This window comes from Drosophila navojoa, chromosome X (genome assembly GCF_054131105.1).
Source record: "Drosophila navojoa isolate 15081-1374.11 chromosome X, UAZ_NAV_1.0, whole genome shotgun sequence".
Lineage (NCBI taxonomy): Eukaryota > Metazoa > Arthropoda > Insecta > Diptera > Drosophilidae > Drosophila > Drosophila navojoa.
In genome coordinates, this window is record NC_142895.1 from 26,841,917 (window position 1) to 26,863,280 (window position 21,364).

At 43.5% G+C, this 21,364-nt stretch overlaps 1 protein-coding gene across 1 annotated transcript in view; it reads left to right on the top strand.

The window, feature by feature from the left end:
- Window positions 1-2,458: 2,458 nt before the first annotated feature.
- tyn (trynity) overlaps window positions 2,459-21,364 on the top strand; it is a 39,834-nt gene continuing 20,928 nt past the window's right edge. Inside the window, exons 1-2 of the mRNA XM_089265100.1 lie at window positions 2,459-2,935; window positions 10,670-10,707. The gene's annotated coding sequence lies outside the window, so the exon portion shown is untranslated. The remainder of the gene's footprint in view (window positions 2,936-10,669; window positions 10,708-21,364) is intronic.

The window sequence follows — 21,364 nt, forward strand, 5'->3', positions numbered from 1 at the left end:
CTACAAGGCGCTGTTAGGGCGCTGTTAAGGCTCGCTGTTAACATTATTGCTGGCTGCGCCGTTAGCAGCATGGCAATGACCTGCGACTGCGTAGAGTTTACTTGACTAAATTCTTATTACTCCGCAGCAGCAGCAGCCGCAGCCGCAGTCTCTGCCCAAGTCAGCGCCGCAGTTGACGTCGCCGCAGACACAGCCTCTACCTTGGCCCGCAAAACGCAAAACGGGCAGCCACTTTAATATTTGTTTTCTTCATTTCCAGCTAGTTTATTGTTGTTGCTGTTAGTTCTTTGCGCCTCGCAGGCAACTCCGTTAATGTTTAATGCAAATATGGCCAGCGATTCAGCTGATTTTCTTCTTTCTTTCTTTTACATTTTTACTTAACATAGTTCGGACGTAACGGCCGCAGAATTTGTCACCCTTTGCCTTAATTGGCATAATATCAACAAAATATGCTGTACCCCAACCACTTTCTATTCGCATAAAAAATAAAGAAGAAATAACTAAGCAAAACAGTAAAAAAACATGAAACGAAATGCTTGAAAAGCTGAAAAATTCACATGGCCATTGGCCAGAGACCTCCATGTTTATTGTACATGCCAGATGTACATAAAATGTAATATTTATTTCTATAGAAGCTAACTGCAGCTTTCTAAACCCGCACTAAGACTTATTTATGTTTGGTGTGATTTGGCGCTGTATATGTAGGATAAACACTATGGCCACTGCTGAATGAGGATGTGGATTCATTAGAAAACAGTGATAAAATTCACATAATATGGTTCATGGACTATAGGTATTATCACCATATATTGAATGAAGTCGAAATAAAATAATATGCATGGAAATTCATAAATATATCGTATAAATACTGCAAAGCTAGATCAAAGAATAAATGCTAGTACTCATATAGGATAGCTCTGAGAATAATCATAACAATTCAGAACTCGAATAGCACCCACCTCGTCTCAAACTTTAATATGTTTTCTACAAATACCCCAAAACCAACAATTTGTTTGCCTTTTGCTTGAAGACAGTGAATGAATAAAACTTTGATAGAATAAAATATGATATGATAAACTATGATGCTTTATTTATTAGATATTCGAGTTCATCTGAAACTAACTTGAGAATAAGGCACTGTTAACTGAGAACTTCGACTTTACGATGATATATAATTGTACAAGTATTACTCGGTTCTCTAAAACGTATAAGATATCACATGATGTATATGCACTTTTAGAAAATAATTCAAATTGAAAAAAACCGAAAACTCTATATGTGTATATATATTTTTCTGTTGAAAAGTCCCATCCAACATTTGTAAATTAGAAGTTCTCTAAATTCAACAAACTTAGCATACCGAAAGTTATTCCAAAGGTTAACTGTGAAAGGTAAATAATCTAGTAAGACATTCAGGTATGCCAAGCAGCAGCAGCAATTAGTCAATATTTGTGACTCTTCTGGGAAGCACGTGGAGACGCATTCTAAATTCGAGTACAGTTAGAATGGATGTTTGTTCATTACATTGACGACCATCAATAAAGTACGCCCATATTTATCATTGGGCTGGCATCGCTGCCTGATTACACAACATGCCGTAGCTGCTGCTGCAATGACTGCGCATAATTCATTAGCATATTTATCGGTCAATAGTGGATCAACCGCATCACAGATGCTGACAAGATTACGACTGATTCCCAGCGGCTGCCCGCCTGCCCACCTGCCCACCTGCCCGCCCGCTCGCCCGCGTGCCCTCTACCCCTGCCACACTAAATAACGCCCCGAACGGTAGCCATGCAAATCGATGCGCTGTAACAGGTGCCGTTGTCTCTCAGCATGTAATGTAGAGACAACAGCAAAGTGGGGCGAATGGCGAGCGGAGAGCGGAGAGAGGCGTGCGAGCTGCTTGTCTCACAGCCAGCAACAGTGGGCGCTCTGTTGTTCAAGTTCAATGCTACGACCAAGCGAGCGCTGTTAATGCTGCTAGCTCTGCTGTTGTTGCTGCTGCTGCTGCTGCTGCTGTTAAGCTTGAGGTCGCCTCAAGTCCAACTCTCCGTGGAGAGTGTGTGTGCGCGCGTGCGCTATAGTTGTTGTAAGTTTGGAGAGCGCGCTCTCTCGTTCTCAGCTTTGTGAACTCTTTCTTGTTCTGCAGAAGAGGCGCAACGCTCGCTCGACCGTGTCTGTGTGAGTGCCCATGTGAATGTATGTGTGTGTGTGTGTAAAGTAGAAATGGGCTCGCGCTTTTCTTCGCTTCTGCTTCGTGCGTTTGCATTGCTGCTTCTACTGTTGTTGCTGTTGTTGTTGCTGACGCTATCGCTGCCGCTGCTGCTGCCGCTGCTGCATAGCTTTCTTAACATGATGACGACGACGCCGGCGTCGCTTTCTCTGCCGCTGTTCTTGTGCGCTCTCCCAGCTGGTTCTTCTACGCTGTGGAGACCTCTGGGAAAAGCATAAAAGTGGCGCACTCGCTGGCCCACCAGCCATTGCGCGTGATGCAATTGAAGTGCCAACAGCGCCGAGTCGAGTCAGCATTAGCATCAGCAGCAGTAGCAGCAGCAGCAGCAGCATCATCAGCAGCAGCAGCAGCGTTAGCGTGGACATACTAAATACTTTTTTTTTTTCAAACAACTCTGTGTGCTCCTAGTGAACTTGGTAGTGTGCAACATTGCAACATTTGGTGGCATTCGGATTTGAGTACCAGACACCTCCTTGTGCCCCACAGCGCTCAACAAAGTGTCGAAAGTGTGAAAGTGCAAGCATTTTTTTCTGTTCGTCAATACTAAAAATAAAGAAAAAATAAACAAAAAGAAAAAAACACACGCGAAAGGATTTTCGTAGCCAACGCATACAAGCCGAAGAAGGTCAACGAAAACATAAAGCCTTCTCGAGAAACAACTCTTAATTCAATTTATTGTGCAATATAAACATAACGAAGGTAAGCAAAACTCCAAATGTCTGTGAAGTTCAAAACTCAACAAGTGCTGAATTTTTTTTATACATTTTTTTTATGGTATTCCGTAATTTTAAGAAGTGTTGCAAAAACCGAAATGAAACAAGAAAGAACAGCTAAGAAAATGGAAACTTACAATATAATGCCAAACATGTACACGAAGGTCGTACGAAAGAAAACTGGTAAATGAACAGTTATGGGAAATACTGCTGAGCTGAACATCTCCTAGTAAATATTATATTTCACAAGAATAATATTTACAAAGCTAAAAAAAAAAATATAAGACACAATTAAAATCCTATTAAAATTCATATATGATATTATCATATATGATATTATAAAAATAAATAACAATAACAATAGTACCGAAAATATAAAAATAAAACTCCTCAAGAAGCAGATAAACTATTTCTTATGAGGATATAAATATTTAATAAAAAATACAAAAAAAAAATATATAAAATAATAATAAACCAAAAAAGTTCCTTTGTTAAAGTTCTTAGGAACCCCAACCATACACCAAATCTTATTTTCTTTTTCTATTCTTTTTATTTTAATCAAATATATCAAAATATTTGAAATAATATAAATGAAACTAAATTAATAATATACAAATATTTGAAAACTATAAAATAATAAAATATAAAAAAATATAAATGCTAAATGAATTGCATACAATAATAAAAATATTTAAGTGAAACTACCGTCACTCCAAAGATAAAGTTTTTTTCACCTAGCTAGAGATTAGAGCAGTGCCAATCTAAAGATATATCAAATGATGATATTATCATTATATAAGAAATTATAAAGCAGAAACATTTTCAAGCTTGCATCATTGAGAAGCATAGTAAAATACTTCGTACTAGTTTTAGTAAAACCAGAGCTCAGGTTAGGCGGTACAGTTTTTGTTAAGTTTGTGTGCTCAAAACAAATGACTTAGGCAACAAACTTGAATGCAAATGTGAATAAAATCAAATATGAGTACACATAATGCATGCGTATTTCTGGAGTGCATGTGTGCGAGCATATGTGTGTGTGTGTGTGCGGCAGGATGAGCACTCACTTAGATTGCCCGCAGTCGCAGCTTTGGCTCTGCACAACTTGCGCCATTTTCAATTCATTGGAAAATGCAGGCAAGATCCAAACCCACTAAGTCTAAAGCCACCAAGCTGGACACGCTCTCTCTCTCTTACACACACACACACACACACACACGCACACAAGTACTCATACATGCGCTCGCAGCAATGGCACATTTAATGCTCTTTCTTTTTGTCTACTTTGGCTACTTTACTTTAGATTTTTTTTTTATTATTTTAATGCCTGCGCTTTATATTTTCTGTTAAAGTCATTAACGCAATTAACCGTTATTACCGGGCCGCCATCGTCGTCAGCGTCGACGTCGTCGTTGCTGGTCACCCAATTCATTAGGAAAGCATTTAGTGTAAAAGAAAGACACACACACAACGATAAGCAGCAGCAAAAAGCAACGGGCCGAGAGCATGAGAAACGCATTAAAAAAAAGCTATAGCAACAAAATTATGAAAAAAAGCGCACGCAGCAAAAAGAACTGAAATGCGGAGCAGCAGCAGCCCCCAAAGAAATAACTAGCTGCCCCGCCACGCCCCTGCCGCCACATGGCGCACAGTGCACTGCACCTACCCACTGCGCCACTCGGGCCGGCGTCTACTTTTATAGCTTTACACACACACACATGCACACACGTACACTTATGCATATGTGAGCACATCTTAAGCAGAAGCCAAAAAATGCGAGTTGACTTTGTTGAAATTAAAGTTTATTGTTTTTTCATACACACACACACACACCTATAGTGCGCCGCCCCGGAAATAACGTAATAATGTTGTATAAAAATGACTTGTTGCTTTATAATCGAATCGTAAAAGAGCCCCCAAGAAATAGAATGGCGGCCATAAAAGCGGTTTAACATTAGAGCGAAACGGTACGCGTTGCATGCCCCAAGACAAAAGACTTAAGCAACGAACTTGCCAGCGAAATGCATTTGCATTTAAGTGGAAAAACGTTTAATTGCAGCAGGCCACACAGACCACAAGACCAAACAAATTACGACCAGCCGCCCGCAACATTAAGCACCACCAGCCACCTCCACCCACCACCACCCGCCACATCACGGACAGCAAAAGAAAGAGATTTCTCTGTCGTTATCTGTCGCTCATTCTGCGTCGCCATCTGCACGAGATGCGTGTCGGGCGGGTGGGTCGTTGGGGTGGAGAGCTACAGAGCTGACCCACATCTGCCAGAGGCTTAAGAAAGCCAGCAACACTAACCAAAAATACATGAGAAAATGCCGATAGCAACAACAACAACAGCTTTAACTAAACGTTAAGCGCTAAAAGCTTTTTTGTTGTTGTTGTTTCTTGGCCCACTTTTAAATGTGTTTCAGTTCATTTGCTGGCAATCAAGTTGCCAAGTTTCGCAGCGGAAATTGATGAAATCGATTTTGATTAGATTAGAATACAAACAAATAAAAGCAACAACAACACCGACAACAGCAAAAGAGCTAAGTAGTGAAAACTAAATGTAGATTGAGCTCAAGCAAAGCTAATTGAAGGTCCATAAAATCGAGATCGAGTTTACATTGGGCTGAAGTAGAGGATAGAAGAAGAGTTAAAGCGAATATTTAAGTAGTTGATAAGATACAATTTTCAAACAGCTCACAATGAAGTACATATATGATATAAGACTGGAAGGAAAAAAAAAATAAAAGTTCAGAAAATCAGAATTTATTATTTAAATCAAAAAAAACGTATTCCACTCTAAATTTCAATTGAGTTTAGTCTGAAGTTCCACCTTTGTCCTACTTCTATTTCATCTCTGCTTAACCACTCTAAAGAGTTTCTATGACTTTTCATTGCTAAATCACATATCATTAAATTTAAGTCATGGCCACAAATCCATTTAGGCTTCTCTCACTCCAACTAAGTTTCGACAAATTGTGGCTGCTTTCTTCAAGTGGGGAAAAACAGCATATTCATATCTAAGTGCGCCATCTCATGCAGCAGCTATGCAAAATGTGATGCACCAGTTGCAAGAAGTTTTCTTTGCCCGTTCCGAGTTGCTATTTTTTTTTTTTTTTTCTTCCTTTAAGAACTTGTCTACTGCCTACACACTAGCAACTGCCACTAAAAGGAAAGAGAAGAAGAAGAAAATGCAACAGCAACTACAGCAACAACAAGATGCTTGTTCATCCTGTCTCACATTTCAGCCATCAGTGGCTCAACCATTTGGTGGCTCTGGCGGCTCATTTCGTTTCGGGTTTGGTGCCGCTTCGCTGCGGCAGTTGTAACTGAATGCGCTGTGGCACAGTTAAGAGTTGTTGTTGCTGTTGCTGTTCGAGTTGAAGTTGGAGTTGTTCTTTGGCATTGTTGTTGCTGTGGCGCTGACCCACATTCTGAGCAGCAGCAGCAGCAGCAGCCAGTCAGAGCAACTGTAGCAATCCCAGCAGCTGTTGAGGCACTCTGAGCAAATTAAGTCCACGAATTCAGCACCTGTTGCGACAATTGATTCGCGAGCCATGGGCCCGAATAACGAGACAATTGAAGAAATGTACAAATATACAATTGGATAAATGGTAAAATAGCTGGCAAAACACTTTGCGCCCAGTTCTTAAAGCTCTTCAAACAGCGAACACCTCAAGTGCCTGTTGAATGGTCAGCGATACATGTGTTGAGTGAGTATATGAGTGAGTGTGCGAGCGTGTATGTGTATATGAGTGTACTCAAGCTCAAATCGCTTAAACACTCGCTGAGTTGCAACTTCTGCTTTGCCATTTTCCTTTTGTTTTTTTTTTTCTCTGCTGCCTGTTCCAATTCCGAATTCCAAGTCGCGAAATGCTGCAAATGATGAGCTGGCAGTTTTTTTCAGAATTTTCTTTTCTATTCTTTTTTTTTTTTTGGCTGGTTCCACCTCAAATATTTTCGTTTTCTTTTAGAGGGGGGGAGCTAGCTGGAATCTGTGCTAGTCAACGGTTGTTTTTCTTCTTCTTTTTTGTTCACAGCACGCCCCACTGACCGCTCACTCGGCTTTATTTGTAGTTAGCTACGCGCCCTCTAAGCCAAATGAAAGAAAGATTCTACGTTGGGCTTTGTTCGCGTCGCCCATTATGAATTTGATTGTCGCAGAATCTGTCTGAGCTGACTCAACTTTCAACAACAGTTCCCAATTAGGCCATCAAATTATTCAACGCCCAACAAAGAATCCAAACACAATGGTCGCACGAGGGTGTGGATCGAAGACGGGCTGAGAGAATGAAGATGAAGTGAGAAAAGTGTATATAGGGCAACAGCTGAGGTCCTCCTCTAGATATCGGGTATTTCAATGGGCTGAAGGAATATTCGAATTACTAGAACTAACGCTCTTTTCATAGGAATTGCAGATACAATGGAGAAATATTTTATTGACTAAAGGAACGGCATATGAACTACAGAAATCGAGGTTTATTGGTTCTTGATGGAATCAGCAGTTATAAGCCCAGTCACAATGGAGAAGCTTAGACGTCATTTATTAGCAGCTGAGTCAGCCCAAGATCAGCTATTCATGGATTTCTATAAATACAGCTTTGCTTTCTACAATTTCCATTTCAAGTTCTGTCACAAAGGCGAACAAGCGAGCGAGCATTTAGCATCCGAAATACTATTTCATTTACAAATTCCACGACAAAAGTTCTAAAGCCATATACAAAGGCCTGGCCTTGTTATAATTCGCATTCTCCATGCCATAAAGATGACAGCAAAAAGAATTTGTAATATTCAGTTCTCTCTTTTCTCGAAACAAAAAAGCAAACAAATTTAAATAACTAACTTGATTAGCAGCTCACGGCTGGCGTTTGAATGATTGAATGATGATGACTCGCGGCATCATGTTGGACATTTATGATGATGAGCCGCAGAAGTGGAAAGCACTTGCCGGAGCTGGATTAACAGCTACACTCCAGCACTTGTGCCATTGTCCGTGCAACGTGTGAAAGTGTTCCCATTTCGAGTGTCATTTCAAGTTGGGCGTAGTGCTCGTCTCTTCTGATTCTTCTTCTTCTTGCTCATTTTTCTTTCTTTTCTTTTTTTTTTTTGGATTTCAACATGCTGCTAAATGATATCATTGCACTTGACGTGTCCAGCGGACAAGAGCCCAGTTCAACTGTATATTAGTGTTTGTGTGCTCATTCGTTGAGCCACTAGGCCGTAGTTTTAATGAGCAGCGTCAGAGCTTTAATTAGACTTGGGCAGCATGCAAATGCCTCACTCCAAGTCTGTGTGTGTGTGTGTGTGTGTGTGTAAGGTATATTTTTGGAGTGTGCGAATGCCAAGTGCCCTCTCTCTCGTTCAGTGCCTCTCCCACTCTCTCTCTCTCTCTCCTCTATCTATCACTCTGTTACCTGCCGCGCTCCATAGAATTTTCTTTTGGAAATTGGAGCAACTGCAGTGAGCTGGCATCGTTTTTTCACTCTGCCACTGCCTCTGCCGCTGCCGCTGCTTGTGCCTTTTGTTATTCACAGCAGCACCACCGCACCGCAGTGGTGGCAGCCGCTCAGCCAGGCGTTGCACATTTGCATAGAGCTTAATGGGAATGCCGCCCAACTAACCTGCCGCATAGCATTGCTCGGCCAAGTTTGTGTCTTAAGTCTTTTGTTTTTCTGTTTTTTTTTTTTCAAATTCGGTCAAGTAATCAAATAGAAAGCAAACATTTATTGTTATTGTAGCTGCAACTTTATATGAACTTATACACATACATACATATATATTAGTGTATATATATAGATAAATATGGCTTTTTTCTGGCTTCGAGGAAGACACGACACGTCATGTTCCTGTCTCCAGATCTTGTTCACTCTCTCCCTCTGTCTCTCTCGCTCTGTGCCTCGCTCTGTCTTTGCTTTTAATTGTTCGTGCTGTAGTTGTTACTTTAATTACTCAGCATGTTATTGCCGTGGATGTTTCTGTTGCTACAGTTGCTGTGGCTGCTGCTGTGGCTGCTGCTGTGGCTGCTGCTGTTGTTGTTGCTGTTATTGGTGGCATGCAAATATATCCGCTAGTCCGTGTCCCGATCTCCGGCTGCCTCAAGCAGCGCAACAATTTCTTTTTGCACTTTCCACTCGCTGTAGCTGCTGCTGCTGTTGCTGATGCAGTCGATTGAATGATGACTTGACGACTTGACGACTTGACGACTTGGCGGCGAGTGCCCCACCAAACTAGAGGCCAGGTGGGCTGGCCGTCTGCTTATTGCCTGGTGGCTGCCAGGGGTCGGGTCGATATGGGCGTGGCATGGCAATACGTTCGCCTGTTTGCTTGTTCGCTTTTCCAATTCTTCATTCTTTTCTGTGTTATTTTGTTTTGTTTTGCTTAGCTTTGCTTCGCTTTGTTTTGTTTTGCTTTGCGTCTATTTTTTTCTCAGCCAGTCAGCGCGTATATCAATAACCCATTAGACGAGCTGCGCGCTAGCTGGGAGCTGCTGCGAGTAGTAGATACCGTTACGCAGCAACTTTTCAGCCAAAGCAAGCGGGCCGGGTCGGGGCCTTCGGTTAGCTAGCGGTTTACTAGCCGAAGAACATGTTGTTGCCGCTGCTGGAAACCAGAATGAAGCAACTGCCAGCCAACGGCATAATGATCATAATGATGATGACAATGCCGCAACAGCAGCAGCAACAGCAACAGCAACAACAACTACAACAACAGCTCTCAGCTGACCATCAAATAAGTTCAAATATGCATTCGCCTGCTGTTCATCTTCAAAGCCAAAGAAAAGTAGCTTAAATTAAAAAAAAAAAAAAAATGAAGAAAATGAAAAAAAAATCCAAAATGAAAATCGAAAAAAAAACTCGTTCTCCGCGCTTGCCCAGCTGCATGCTCGCCCGTAAAGTGCATTTCCCCTGATTGTTATTATGATCAGATTCGGGAATAACTAATAATTAAGGCGCATTGTTTACGCGCAGCGTTGAAAGATGCGGCCGAGATGTGTCCGTCCGATTAGCTGCAGCCAAAGAAAGCTGCTGCTGCTGTGGAGTGGCAGCTGAAAGCGAAGAAGCTTGACTATTTTTGGGGAAATGCTGCCAGATGGGACTTAAAGATTTATGCATTGGTTTTACATGCATTGAGCGTCCGAAAAAAGAAGAAAAACAAAGTCAACAGAAGCAAAAACAATATCTTTCAATTCTGAGATAAGCCAAAACCCACTCATAATGCAAGTCTCAATAAACATGCTTCTAGACAGTATTTGTTATGCTAATTTTGCCTGGGCGATTATTCAGAATAGTGCTGAGAGACCCATAAAGCTCGAATTGAGTTGTAAATTAGCTGGGATTTTCAGGCAGTCTAATGGGACTTAAATATGGATGTAGGTACATATATGCAGACCTACTAAACACTTTGAATTTAAGATCTAAGATCTATAATCAAATTATTTTATATGCTCTTGCTTGAATAAAAAGCAATACATATATATATAATAAATTATAAATAAATATTCAAAATTTAAGACTAGCTGATTTGAACTCGCCACGCCCATCTATAATGTATATAAAATACAAAAGAATACTGAAATACTGAAATAAAGTTATTTAGCTATAGAATTTAGTGTTACATCTAAAACATTATTTTTGGTATTTGTATATTCTATTGTAAGCTCACTTAAAGAAATGCCACAAACTTGAACTAACTGTATTTTTATTTCCATTTCAAATTACAGTTTCATCGACATCACATTTCGAGCTGCAACTTCTAGAGGTAAGTTGCCATCCCGATGCGAATCCATGTCGATGTCGCCTCATCGAGTCTGCGCGAATCGGAGTTCAGCTTCACAGCAGAAGAGAGCGCGATGCGGTTTTGGGCAGCTTTTACTCAACTTGGCACTCAGATGCCAATGGCAGGTGTTGCTGAGCTGCAGCGATCTGCAGTTGATTAACTGCGCTGCAGTTAATGTTGCTATTGGGGGCTGGCAGCGGCAGCGTCTAATCGCTGTTGCTGCAGTCGACAGCCGACAGTCGGCATTGGGCACTGGCCACTCGGCTCAGCTGTGATCCGCTGCTGCTGCTGCTGCTGGGCCTATTTATAAGGCAAAGCGTTGCGCTGCAATCAGTTGGCAATTAGTCACTCAAACTGACTGACTGGCTGATCTGGCTGGGCCGATGTTGGGCCGGTGCTGGGCTGGCAGCAGTGATTGCAACTGTTGCTGGCCATACTTCACAATTAGGGCTGCGTGGCTGCAGATAAATGTCAGTGGTCTTTGGTCCCCACCTAATTGACGATCAGCCGCAAGTTTAGCTTTGGCGGCAGCGTTGGCGGCTTTCAATGACATTGAGTAATGCGAGCAACGCTTAGACAGCACCAACAGTTGCTGTTGCTGCAGCAGCAATAGTTGCCGCCAACAGGCCATTGGACGTTGCTTTTGATTTGTTTGAACCACCAACTGTTGACGACTGGCCAACAATTAAGTGTTGCTGCTCTTCTTCGTCTTCTTATTCTTCTTCTTCTTCTTGGTGCTGTTGCTGCTGACAAAACGAAAATGAATTGCCGCTTTCAAAATAGAAGAAGAAGAGCAGCCAGCCGCACCGAGACAAAAGACAGGCGGCAACAATTCCAGCAGAAACAACGCCCCAACGCCTAGTCAGAGTCGGTCCAGCGCAGGGCGCGTCTCACAATCTTTCTTTCAATTCGCCCGCGCCCGCTCTCTGCCGCTCACCATATAATTCATTATCTGATGCAGCTGTAGATGCATCTTCATGCCAATGCCACAAAGATGCCAAGATGCGTTTAGCTGTCGCAGCCGCACCCCGTCGGCCACATCGTTGCTTGGCCGCTGCCATTGCAATTAATTTCTATGTCTATTTTTAATTCGCCTTTTGATTATTGCTCGGGCAGGCGGCGGCCTCGACGGCCTCGACGGTTTGAAGGCTGCGCTGTAACGGTGCTTGCGGCAGTGGATGCTGGATACAGATTTGTGGGCTACGCGTGTGTGTGTGTGTGTGTGCGTGTTTTGGGCGTAAACGCTGCGCTTCAGCACTTCACATCAATATTATGATGGCATGAAAACAAAAGACTTAGGCAACGAACCCATCACTATTCTGATAGCTAGCAGCAAAAAAAAGACTTGGGCAACAAACTTGCAACTATTTCGGGTAATAAAACAAAAGACTTAGGCAACGAACCTGTCACTATTCTGAGAGTTAACAATAAGAGGCATGGGCATGGGCAGCCAAGCAGCTTGCAACTGTTTTATTGGCACTGTTTTATTGGAAAGCTCTCACTACTTCGATCAATGAAAACAAAAGACTTAGGCAACGAACTTGCGCTTACCGTAACGGTGCTTGCAGCTGTTGCTGCTGCTCGTTTGTGATTTGTGGTCTTGGCGTCAATATTTTGATAACATCTGAAAACAAAAGTCTTTGGCAACAACCGTGCGCTATTCGCTTCACTTGAAGCGAGGCACACACAAAAGACTTAGGCAACGAACTCGCCACAATATTGCACTAATTAAGCTATGCACCAGCCCCCTGACTCTCTCTCTCTCTCTCTCTCTTTCTCGCTCGCTGTCAAGCTGCCTGCTTGCCTAGATGCTGCTTGCTGCTGCTGTTGGTATGAGGAAGTTGTTGCTGCCACAAAACTGCGCGTATCTCTCGCTTGTATCTGGCAACTTTGGGTCTCATGTGTGTGCCACAAATCGTTGACCGTTCTTCGTGCGCAGCACTGGTTTATTTGTTGTTGGTGGCTCGTTTTGTTGGCTGTTTAGCTGTGAGCCTTTATCTCGCTTATCAGCTCGACTCCATCCATTTCCGCTGAGCTTTGTTTGCTCGACTTGGCCACAAAATGCTTAAATTGCATTTGCTCTTTGCCATTCGATTGCTCGTTAGCAAGCCACTCCCAACCAGCTATGAGCTGGGAAAGTGGCACACATTTGCCTGCAATTAGCACACTCGCTCAATTACTTATCGATCAGCGTTCAATTATCGATAAGTGCGAAATTTCATATTTATCTTGCACTTATTTTCAGCTTTAATTGCTTGGCTGCCGTCTGATTTATGTGCTGGCAGGCAAGCGAGCCAGCCACAAGGCAATCTCTCATAAATCGATACAAATTTATCGATTGTTTTCGCCTGCAAATTCAATTTCCCTTTTTTTCTGCGCCTCTCGCGCTGCGTTTTCATTTATTCGCCTGGCTTATTGGGTCATTTCTCATCGCTGCTCGAATTGTGCGCCCTCCGGCCCGCAGCGGCTTCATCATCATCATCATCATCATCGTGATTGAACACGATGATGCTCGTGCTCATTATCGTCATTTAGAAGTGGCAATTGTAAATTTATTGCTTTTGGCTGCCCGCAAGCGTTTATTGATTCAGCTTGCCAATTATTGTGCAAATAAATTCCAAATTGCGTGCGGCAACAACAACAACAACGGCAACAACATCCAGTACTACGATTGCAGCAAACTTGGCCAACGACAAAGTGTTCGCTTCATGAACTTGGCGGAATATTGTTCTGGTTCCTGTTCCTAGTTGTCCAAGCTGCTGCTGTTGCTGTTGTTGCTGTTGTTGCTGTTGTTGCTGCTGTTGCTGCTGTTGCTGCTTCTGCTTCTGCTGTGGTCATTGCCAATGGCTTGGCACATACATTTTTGTACTTTATGGGCAATTTCGAGCGTCCAACAAACAACAAGAACAAATGGCCAACAGCAGCGGTAACTCTAACAGCCAAGTAACGGATACACCCGCCCGGGCAGGGGGACGACGGGGCGATCTAAGAGTTCTGCTAACAATGCGTTCCATTGTGTGGTACAAATTGTCACACAAAGTTCGCTGTTCGGGCTGCTAATGAGCGCAGCACGAGGAGCTTAGCGACCAGGAAGCAGATGATGGCAGAGAGATGAACTGAAAACAAGAGTAATTGGAATAGAGCTGATCCTTGCCAGATTTAAAAGGAGGCTGCTAATGAGAGGCGAAATGGCAGAGGAGGAAAAAGCTTTAAAAGACACGCAAGTCCAAGCAGGAGACGGCAGACAAAAGAAAGAATTCAAGTTAAAACTTAACGAGTGACTAGATGTGAATAGGTGAAGCTGTAGACAATTAGAAGAGCAGAAGATGGCAAGGATATGAAAGAAGAAGTAAAATTAACGTAGCATGGGAAGGAAGCTGGAAAGAAATCTGCAAGTGGATGAGCAGAGAATTTCAGAGGTAGATTTACCATAAGCAGGAACTGGAGCAGCATCCACTACTGAAACAGTAACCATGATGCGGCTTATTTGAATTGCTAGCGAAAGAGTTGGGCTATGAGATTCAAGCAGAGATAGAAGAAGTCGAGGCGAGCGCTAGAAAAGGAGTTGAAGGCAGAGTCCAAGCACTCGCAGCTTGTCATTTGTTTGCGGACTTTATGAAAATGCCAGCGATGGTTGCTAGCCAGGCTGCCAACAATGCCAGCTTCATCTTCGTCTGCCAGCAGCAGCAACAACAACAACAATAACAGTAACAATAACTTGGCCTGCAGCTGCTGGCAGGGGCTGGTGCAGCTCCTCCGGCTGTAAGTGCTGCCACTGCTGCTGTTGAGGCACCTACCCACTGGCAGCTGACAGACTGACAGACTGACAGACACTGGGATTAGCATTAAACATCAGCGGCACTGCCATCAATACGACTGGCGAATGGCCTAAACAAAACAAAACTAAACAGAACCAAACAAAGGCCAACATCGAACGCAGCGCCAAAGTCAAAGTCAAAGCCAAAGCCAAAGCCAAAGCCAAAGACTAAGACAAAGATGTTGCCGATGGCTGGATGGATGGCTGGATGCTGGGCTAGCCAGGCCGCTGTTCTTGCTGCTGGTCGCGAATGTTATGCAATTTTAGCTACTTAATGCCCATCAGTCAATCAGTCAAATGTCTGTCATCACATTTATTTTTCGTTTTTCGCTGACGGCCTGCCGACTAGGCCTGAAAGCTGCCATCAGTCGCAATTCACACACACACAAACACACACAACACCTCGAGTGCAAGATGCTAAAGGATCATAGCCATTGGCTGACTCTATCATTAAAAGTTCTTATTGAAAATGCTGAGATACAATGAGGAGCGATGGCCAGCTTTGGCCTGCTGTCGACTCTGAGCGGGAAAATTAATTATGATTTTCCGTTCGTCTAGCTGTTTAAGGTCTTCTACAGCTGCGGGCTAGCAGAACTTTCATATAATCACGGCTTATCTCCAGCTATTAGCCACAGCTTGGGCAGCAAAGCAATCATCAGACGACACGAAATCCCCGTATGGGCAGCCAGTATCAGAATCGATAGCGTTCCGACCAAAATACACTCGTAGACAATTTGGCATAACAAATGATATTTAATGGTGTGTTAGATGCCGTTTTAGTCAGGCAGCTGCTGTGGTTCATTATGGCCGAGATTTGCACACTTCAGGCAGCATTTTGGGCAACGGCATTAGTACCGTAGGAAACTGGGCAATTGGCTAGGGCCGGCTAGCTGAAAACTGAAAATAGAAAACTGATCACTGGAAATTTAGACGCAATTGGGCAATTGAATTGGGCAGAGAAGCGAAATACACATTTCATTTTGGCCATTAAGTGCACACCATTAGCGATAGCACACACACACATGCATTAGGCCGGCGGGTATCGGGTGAATGGTTGGCAAAACTATCGGATGCCGGATGGCAAAATGGGGGCAGAGCACTGCTGAAGGAATGCCAACGTTGGCGAGAAAGTTGCGCCAGCAGCCATCGATCAATCGATTCTAAATCGATGCGATAACAACCCAGCGCCGCGGAGTCAACCAAATTTAGCAATTTAGCCATAAATGAAAGACCAAATTGCCAAGCTGGCTGCCGTTGGCCACTGCCTGACGGCCCGGCTGACTGGCAGTTTAAGCCTCATTAAAAACGCCCCAAATGCACCCGCTATGGCAGTGACCATCCGCCGTTCGACAGCAGCTCCGACTGCAGCTGCAGCCTTGACTTCAGCCACAGCTCCAGCTCCAGCTCCAGCTCCAGCTCCAGCTCCAGCTCCAGCTCCAGCTCCAGCTTCGGCTTTGGCTTTGACTTCATCTGTCTGTCGGCTGTCTGGTGGCTTCATTATTGAAATGTGCTCATAAAATATGAGAAATAATTGCAATTATTGAGTAGGCCTTTAACAAGCTGCAAAATGCAGCACATCCTCCGATCTTCACACTGCAACAAAAAACTTTGCTACACTGTTTCAAGTTCAAATATTCACAAAGTACAATTAAGTGAAATGCAACATTTACTAATATTGTTTGGCAGAAAATATATTGTTCAAATATTTGGCAGTTGTCAATTAAAAAAAAAAACTTAATGAATTTTCTCTTTACTTGGCATGATTCATTTTAGAGTCTTCATTTTTAAACTTTAGCAAACTTCAACTCTTGATTAAGTTGAGCTTTAAACATATTTTCTCCCTTCAATTCTTTGATAAAAATAAACCAAAACTGCTTAAAGCTGTCATCAAAAAGAAGCTCGACATTTGCAATCTACGAAAATCTCTTAAAGCGAACTTGAAGCTAGCTCAGATCTGGCTTACACCATCTTTAAGCAATGTTAAAGCTCTGCTTGGGCTATCTCAAAGCTGTCTTAAAACTATCTTAAAGCGAAAGCTCGATTAATAGCTTCGCTCTTTGTTGTTGTTTTTCCCTTATTTTTTTTTGTTTTTGCACAGTGTGCGGCATTTGCGTTGCCATTTGTGGCACATGCAGCGCCCACGCGGCCGCCAAACCAAACGCTCAGCCTGCCGAGGTTCGCTGCTGTCCACTGCTCCATGGCATTCGGTTCTCTTAAGTTTTTTGTTGTTATTTCTTCTCTGCTTTTTTTTTTTTGTGCATGTATTTGCATTTTTCATTCTTTTTCCCCGCGCCTTATTCGAGAGACGTGAACGTGGATGTGGACATGGATGCGACTGCAGCTCGGACGTGGCCGCGGACGTGGATGTGGATGTGAACGTTGTTGTGGCCATGGCTGTTGCTTTGGTTTAGTTTGTTTGTCAGACTCATTTGAATGCAGTCGCTATTTATGTTTTATGCTAAAGGCGGCCCCAGAGATAACACGCAACCGGCAACTGGCAACGGCGACAACACCAAATGGCTTCGAGTTCAGCTCACGTCTCTTCAGACCTATAGCTCTTCAGGTCTGCAGCTCTCCAGTTAAGGCCATGCCAAACGAGGCTGGGCTGGCCAGTTAAGATTGTTACCTTTTGTTTGGCTTCAACTCGAAACTCTCGCCCAGGCGGCCTTTTATGGTTACTAAGCTTCAAGTATATATATCTATATATATATATACATATATTTATATATGCAAATAGATCTGCAGATGCCTGCCCTGCCTTGCCTCAACCCCTGACCCAGTCGAAAAGTGTCGGAGCTAGCTTATTGAGTGATCCGTGCAGTTGATGTTTATAAATCAATGGAGAACCGAAACGCACTTAGCACCAGGCAACTGTCCAAACTGACAGACGAACAAGCAGACAAACAGACAGAGGGAGAATGAAACCGTCAGGAAATCTGTTAATCGATTGTGGCCTGGCTGTAGCACGAAAATGTTTACGATCACTGATTATAATATTAACTAGAACCTGTCTGAATCGTTTATATCTAGCACACGTTGTCATTCGAAATCCATTAACAAAGAGTCAATAAGGGAGCAGCAGAGAGGGAGAAGCCAACTGTATTGTAGAGGGACTGAAAGCAGCAAGAAGAAGAAAGAAACTATTGATATAGAAGCTGTAAGGCGATCAAAGTGAAAGATATATATGAAGAAGCTGTTATATAAAGGCATTAGAAAAACACAACTGGAAGTAAAAGAATGCATAATAAAGGTCGAAAATATTTTCGTATATCAAATAGATCAATGTGAGAGAAATACATATTAAATCAAATTAGATAAAATATTTATCAATAGCAAATTGATTCAGATTTCGTATATTGATAGTTCCTGCTCCAATATAATGACCGAATTCCCGTTAGTCACTTGCGATTCGGAAATTGTCGAGAGAAATGCCAAATGCCAAAGAGTTGGAGCATCTTCAACGCTCTCGAGTGGGGCTTAAAAAGGAAGTGCTGCAACAGATCAGCTGTCATTTTCAGAGTTTCAGAAGATGTCATACACACACACACACACACACACACACACACACACATACATACACTTCAAATAGACTGACAATGCAATGACTGCGTCTCATTTGCATATAGCTCAACTATTGCCAACTGAATGTGCATGTGTGTGAGTGTGTATTTATGTATATGTAATTGCATCTATCAATACACCGACTGACTGGCTGGCTGTTGGTGGCCAAGGTTCTGTTTAGCCGGCATTAACGAGATCAACGAACTGCGATAGAGGAATTCAATGTCAGCGCAGGGCAAGGATTGAGCAACGCTGATCCAAGATCGACAAGAGGGCTGGGGCCGGCCACGTTGACATTTGCATCGTTAGAGCAGTTGTTGCAGCGCTTTGTTGCTTCATTAAATAGATGCAGGGAAAATAAAAGAGTAGACGGCTAATAAGGCAGCCCAGCTCAGCAGTCAATCAGCAGGAGTAACTGCAACAGCAACAGCAACTGCCACTGCAACGGCAACTGCAACTGCTGCAGTTGTTAGCCAAATGGCGTTTGCCAGTTGCCACAAACCGGTCAAAATTAACCTACTTAGCCGCACGGCCAGCTGCCGACTCTGTCGCCTTTCCCAAAATAAAGGAACGAAAAAAAGCAGCTGAGCCCCAAACAAATCTTTGATACGTGCCCCAGCCAAGTCCACCGAAGATGCAGCTCGCAAGTTGTTTGGGAATTTTATAAACTTAAATTACAATTTTTGGTCGTCTCATTGCGGTAAATGTGTGCCTAAATGCATTTTTCGTGACTGCTCACGCACACATCGCTAGCCTCCCAAAAAAAAACGCCAATATTTATTTATTTGCATTTACATTTCTCTAAACAACTTATGAAAGTCTCTCATATAGCCAATGGAATATTCGTATTCAGCCTTCTCCCCTGCATACGATAGTTTCTTTTCCCATGCCGAGCTTGGTTCTGTGTAATTATAATGATAATTAAAATATCTGCGGCTTGTAAATCGATCTGAAGCTGAAGATCGTCGACCGTGGATCATGTGAAATTAGTTTCTTGCGATTTCTCCCAGCATGTCATGGATACGTGAACGTAGAAAACTCCATCCAACTGAAAAGCCTTACCTATATAGAGAAGAAATGACAAAGCAATAGAAAAGCAGAACTCGCAGCTCTCTGCCAGAACAAGTATCGTATTTCGCGATTTCTAGTGCGAGTGCGAGTGCGAGTGCGAGTGCGATGTTGTCTGGATTGTTAGATGCCTTCATGCACTGCTAATGGCTGGCCGTGTTTTGAGGTTAACCGCGATGCGAAATTGAAAATCGCCAATGGCAGCAGCAACACGTAAAAGCCCGAACCGCAATCAGGTCTAAGACAAAGCGTCAAAAGAGCACAAACCAAATGCGAAATGACTCGATATCAAAAACCCCTCTCCAGCTGCAGCTGCAGCTGCAGCCACCCAGGCCATCCAGGCTGTTCAGGCTGCCCATTTGGCCAGGGTTAATTGATTATCATGGCTCCGGCTCCCGCCCCGCCGAGTCCCTGTTCCTGTCGCCTGCATGGCGCGCAAATGAAGATCAGCGTCCGTCTCGAGTGCAATGACAAGCGTCACGAGATCAAAGCATATACAAAAAAAAGAGAGACAGACAGAGAACCAAATTAGAATTTGCCATAGGCCAGTCGTCCGACTAACAAGCTACGTAGAGTGGTAGCTAACAGCTAACCAAAATAAAAAAAAAGAGAAGTGGAAGAAGAAGAAGAGAAACAAAATCAAATTGGACGTGACTCTGGCATCTACTCTGGCCGCAGCTTTGTCTTTGGCAGAGTCAACACCAAAAACAGGCCGGCAAATGGCTGGAAAATCAAGTGATTACTGTCTGGCATCACGAGTAATGAAACGTGACTCAAATCGCAGTTAAACACCCCAGCGACACACACACACACACACACACACACAGATACACAGAGAGGGACAGAGGCAAATCCCCCAAACCGAACGAGCTAAAACACGAGGCAAACAGCAATTAGAACAGACCAAACAACCAAGCAACAAGACCAAAACTGGCAACTGGAGGAGCTGCCAGTCAGAGTGGGGGGAGTGGTAGGAGATGTGAGGCTGGGCTGGTCACTGGTTAGAGAACTACATCATCAATGTCGTTGCATGTCAGCCATTTGGATAATGGCGACCATTTGGTGTCGAGTTGCTGTTGCTCCTGCCAGGCCAGTACAGGATTTCGCTAGCTGTTGTCTGTTTGCTATAGGATGTGCAACAAGACACTCCACCTCTCGCCCACTCTCCCTCTCTCTCTCTCTCTCGGGGTTAACAAGAGCAACTGTTGCACCAGCAGCACAACACAAACAGGCCTCAAGGGAGGCAGCGCTGGAGCAGGAGCAGGAGCAGGCGAGGCAGGGTCACTCAATTGAACCTTTGGCTGGAACACACAATGTGCGCAGAGCTATCTATAGATACGAATTAAAGTGGGGGCCAGCCTGCACGCAGTGGAGCCCAGTATGAATAGTTAGATATGGAAAGAGATATACATATACATATGTATGGTATATATATGAGTGCATCAAACATGAATCGGCTGATAGACTCAGCCTCTATTTAAGCCGAGCCTGAAGCATATCCTTCACAAGTGTTGGAGCCAAAGCACTTGGCACAGCAGAAGCAATAGAAATGTTTTAGCTCATCGCGGAATCTGTATGCGGCAGCCCTTGGTATGTGGTATCTGGTATCTGGTATCCGGATATCTGCTGCAGTTGCACTTGGCCCGTTGGCATTCAGCTACGGTTCATAGCCGTGGCTGAACGCTATAAATGGTAATAACCGCATAGTCCATATCCGTTGGGCAATGCCCATGAATTTGCTGGTTGAATTTGCATAAGGTAACCAAATACCTTGGGGTCGGTAAAAGGTTGGGCCCCGTTAGGCCCCAGCTGTAGCTGTAGCTGTAGCTGTAGCTATGCAAATCTGTTCAGCGCGTCCACGCCCAACTGCCAAATGCAACTGCAACTGCAACTGCAACTGCAATTGCCAACTATACTTCTGTATATACGTGTGTCTGTGTGTGTGTGTGTGTTTTGGCCACGTTTCGCTCTGTTTACAGATGCAAAACTGACACTGCAACACCAAGCGCTGGCACTTGGTATGGCATTCGAGTAGCAGGAGTAGCAGAAGAAGAGCAGCTGGCTTAGACCATTTGGGTTCTTAGATATCATCTCGCACACACACAGACACACACTCACACATACACTTGCACTGGGCGGCACGTACTCATAGCTGCTCGGTGGTGTTTAAAATATTTCACTTTTGGCTCTGGC